The 4,839-nt window shown below is 40.9% G+C and overlaps 1 long non-coding RNA gene across 1 annotated transcript; it reads left to right on the top strand.

Annotated features, from left to right (window-relative positions):
• The first annotated feature begins 2,215 nt into the window (after positions 1 to 2,215).
• Positions 2,216 to 4,392, top strand: LOC103627711 (uncharacterized). The gene is made up of 3 exons (XR_002262085.1): positions 2,216 to 2,309; positions 2,388 to 3,183; positions 3,569 to 4,392. It is a non-coding gene; the product is annotated as an uncharacterized lncRNA (long non-coding RNA).
• Positions 4,393 to 4,839: the final 447 nt, after the last annotated feature.

Below are 4,839 nucleotides of genomic sequence, written 5' to 3'. Positions count from 1 at the left end.
CGCCGAAGTGGGTGCTCGACCGCATCCCGCTGCGGGCTGGACTTCCACTGACTCCCATTGGTAAGTCACCCTAGATTTGCTCGTGATCGTGACCACCTCGCGTAGTACAACCCCGATTGGACTGCTGGGCCTTGGGATCGTGGCTTGGCACGCACAGCCATGGCGCCGCCGCACGGTTGGATGCGCCGCCGTGCTCATCCACCAGGAGAGAAGATGAAATAGGAGACGTCCGCTGGCCGTTAGATCCCTATTAGACGGTCATGATTAGACCACGATACCATTTCGGTTGTGATGATCTAAACCGTTGTATCCGGATCAGAGGGTGTGGATCAGATCGCGCTTTAATAAAATCTGAGTCGTTGATGTTTGATCGAGTGGTTCCGAATAGGATAGAGAGTACCGTTTCGGTGGGATCTAATCTGGGCCCTTGGTTTCTAATCCAGCGGCTGGCATCCCACGATACCCCTTCGCTGGCACGTTTTTCTTTATGAGCCCCTGGATTATTCATGGTTCAACCCGCAGTCCAGGGAATAGTGTTCTGAGTCTAGGGTTTATTTGCGCCGTGGCCCCTGCCTTCTCTGGTTATCTTGTGCCCGGTCCAGAAAAATATAAAATTCAGTAAAAGTGATTAGGAAATGATTTTTAATGTGAAAATAAATGCTAGAATTTGTTTAACCCCTAGAAAATCCATATTAAGTCCGAATTAGTTCATTCCAGCTCCTATAATTTTATAAAATTATTGTTTATCACTTAGTACCACTGGTTTCACATGAAAGTCACACTAAAATTTATATCCTATTTAATCTTGTACAAAATACATAAAACCTTCAGAAATTCATAACTTAAAACCTATAACTCCAAAATTAATAATTCTTGTTCCTGTGATCATATTTCAACATGTAGATTATTAATATGTATTTTGCATATATGTTTAGTGTAATGTTAATTTTGCCTATACACTGTTTGTTTGTATTGCTACGACTAGCGTGAGGACACGTGTCATCTGAAGATCATCCTGGTACCTGGAATCTCAAGTCCCAGGCAAGTTGTGCCCTTGATCACTTCTTTTTACCCAGCCATGTTCTGATTAATCATAATGATCTGCATAGGTTAATTTTGATGGGACCCAATAGGTTACCCTAGTTTGATTATCTTTATACCTTGTTACCACTGAACTTTTTGGGTAGTACTTGCTAGTGCTTTATGTGGTTTTGGGTATGAAGATACATTACTCATGATTATACTTTTGTTATCCGTTGTTATTTATCGTTCATGATAAGATCATTATGTTAATTGGAACATGGAGCGACCACCCGGGAAAACAGTGCTACCACAAGGGTATAATGGGACGCCCTTGGCTGATTAATTAGGAAAGCTAGTGGAGGACTACCTTACCCGAAAGGGGCAAGGGCAGTAGGGGAGTGGTCAGTGTAGGGAGGCCCTCGGGAGGATTTTGCTGCGATGGCGGTCCTGCAAGGGATTCCTGCATTGGAGCTTTCTATAAACTGTAGCGGGTTTTCTGAAGCTAGTGGAACTTTGTAAAGGCCTCGTAGTGTTACCCTGCCTCGCCTCCTCGGTAGAGGTGTATGGGAAGTCGCGATCCCTTGGCAGATGGGTAACATGACTTGTGGGTAAAGATGCGCAACCTCTGCAGAGTGTAAAACTGGTATACTAGCCGTGCTCACGGTCATGAGCAGCTCGGACCCTCACATGATTAAATTATGGAACTTAAACTCAATTTGTCATATGCATTGCATCGCAGGTGAGATTGTTACTTTTGTTCTACTACTTAATTGGGTTGGTATTTACTTATACTTAGTAATTGCTAATAAAATTTTGACCAACTTTAAAAGCAATGCTCAGCTCTAACCATCCTCTTTGGTAAGCCTTACACTTCACGTGAGCTCCCACCTTTGGCGAGTTCATGCACATTATTCCCCACAACTTGTTGAGCGATGAACGTATGTGAGCTCACTCTTGCTATCTCACACCCCCCCACAGGTCAAGAACAGGTACCGCAAGATGAGGCGCATGGAGGCTGCTATGATGTGTTCGTGAGAGGTCTAGGTCGTCGTCTCCCAGTCAACTTTGGGTTGCTGGACCGTTGTCTCCTTATAATGTAATTATTCATTTATTTTGTATAGAACTCCTGTTATGTAGTAAAGATGTGACATTCGATCCTGTGCCATGATTCATCATATGTGTGAGACTTGGTCCCAGCACACCTGGTGGTTATGTTCGCGCCCGGGTTTTGGACCCTAAAATCCGGGTGTGACAACTTGGGACTTCGAAAACTTATAGATAGTTATGTAAGTTTCTAATTGCTTATTTGTTTAATTTGCTAATTGATATACTATAATCTTCTGCTGCTGATTCATACAACACAGGGAACCTGAGAGTCATGGGGCTTCACTTTCTATCCGTGTTTTTACTGAACACAGTTGGACATACTTGGTATCTGTTTTTTTCTGCTTAACATCATATGTATGATCAACAATTATAGAAGGTAACATTTCTGTTCAACACACTTCTGGAATAAGAATTTGTTATTTTCTAGAATTTTCAGTGAGCTTTATATATGGTAGGTTATCAAGAGCGAAACAAACTCATAAGTTAATTGTGCCATTTACATAAACTGTAGGCTCGAGACGTCCTTTCAACTTTTATTCTTTGCTGCTCTTGTTTGTTTATCTTGAATGTATGGTCAATAGGAATACAAATGTTTATTTGTAGTATGCTTAATATACTTTTGGTAGGCAGTTCTTTCGACTTTCAAATTTCCCCAATGCGCATGCACCAGATATTCCCCAATGCGGGAGGTTTTGGCTTTATGGAGACTTCATGTTCATCTCTTTTGTCAACTGCACCTGAGGATCAACCCGCACTTAGTATATATGGTCCCATGCAGTCAGACATTAGGTATGCACACACTCTCTAATGTCTGACTAGGTACGTGCCCATGCACGGACAACTCACAATTTGTAGCGTTAGGTACGTGCACACTCTCTAATGTCTGGCAACAACAATTAATTTTAGTAGTGTGCATCTTTGTAGTACGTGCACACTCTCTAATGCCAGATCTAGGAGTTCGACGCCTCCGCAAGAAAAACGACGACGTCGCCTGCGACACTGCACAACGGCTCAGTCGAGGCACCCAATGCCCACCGGCACCAGTGAGATGAGGTAAGGACTGCAGAGACAACTTCAGAGTTCAGACTTCATTTCAATGTTTCAGACTTTCAGAGTTTCCATTGCCTCTAAGTTTTATTCAGATGTAACATTTGTGGTAGGTGAAGACCTTTTACTTTTCATATTAATTAGCTTGTTGGTGCTTAACCTATTAGTGCAAGGAACATAATGTCACAATCCAATAGAGGTTTACTGTAGTTCGTTCTAAAGAATTATGGGTGTATTATTTGATTGTTTATGCATTACACAGTTTAGTTGTAGAATTTGTGACACCTGATTTGCATCTCTAGCTCCTTCACAGTCATGTAACAGACAAGGTAATTATTCTATTTGGTTTGTATGGATTAATTTTCTGAGTCAATCTTTTCACGGTGCCTAGGCTTCAAATTTGGGTTAGCTCCGCCACTGCCCGGGTGCGACTACGAGCACTGGCTCATCGTGATGGACAAGCTCGGTGGGAGGGCGCCACCAAGTAACATATGATCGACTACTACATCCAGACCCTCGCCAAGGTCCTTGGAAGGTACGTACAGCTTGTCCACCTCTGACCTTTTGATGAACCAATCGCCACCTGCCGTAGCATTAGTAAATGTTGTATGTTCATTCCCTGTGTATGATGTGTGGTGATCCACTTACAAAACTGGAAAGATTATACATGGTACTAGGTAATGGATTCTTTAATGCAAAACCACTCAGCGGTATTGCACTTTGCCAACTGTGCACTATGCTAATTGTGCCAACTATGCACCTATTTTACGGTATTGCACTTTGAAATCCAGCATCTATACTCAAAATGCTTAAAAGCCAACATATTTTTTAAACAATCAGCTATTTAGTACAGTTGTTATAGGTTACATGCTTAAAAGCCAACATATTTTTTCCAACTTTTCTTCTTCATTTTCTTAGAGGAGAGCTTCATGTTCATGGTAACCTGAAATTCACTTGTAAATAAATAAATAGGTGTGATATTTTCTCATTATTTTTCCAGTTGTAAAATGATGAATATTGGACTGCCAAGTTTTTTGTTGTTTGTTCTTATGAGTTTATAGTCTGTCGGGTAACGCATACTTGATATTTTTGTTGTTTTGTCTCCATGAGTTTATAGTTTGCTAGAATTTTTGTTGATATTTCTTGTGGTAAATGCTGCCCATTGATTCAATACACCTTGGCTTTCCCTGCCATGTTACATGAAAATAAATTAAAATTGTCTCTTGAGTCTTGATTACTAAATATTTTTTTATCATAACAATTTCATACTGTTGGGGGTATGCTTCGTAGCCGAAGATCCTAAAGAAATAAACACCTTCGACAGATCTTCTCTGAAGCAGCGCCGAAGCTATCAACTATAAAGCTTCGGTACAGTGACATGTCTCAAGACGAAGGGGTGAACCGACTTAAAGATGAAATGACTTAAAGACCCATAATATTCTGTGTCATTATTATAGTTCATTGTAAAGGGTATAAATGTAATTATATACAGGCTGTGAACTGTGCCTATAAATAGGTGAACAGTACCCCTGTACTGTTCACGTGCTCTCCTGTAATCACGCATTGGGCATTTGTTTTTGCTTCACGCTGGTATTTTTGTTTTCCTTCAAGCCGAAGGTACATTTATAATTTGTTATCATTTTTACAATAATGAAATAGAAA

This window comes from Zea mays, chromosome 5 (genome assembly GCF_902167145.1).
Source record: "Zea mays cultivar B73 chromosome 5, Zm-B73-REFERENCE-NAM-5.0, whole genome shotgun sequence".
NCBI lineage: Eukaryota > Viridiplantae > Streptophyta > Magnoliopsida > Poales > Poaceae > Zea > Zea mays.
This window is presented reverse-complemented; position numbering and strand designations above follow the sequence as displayed.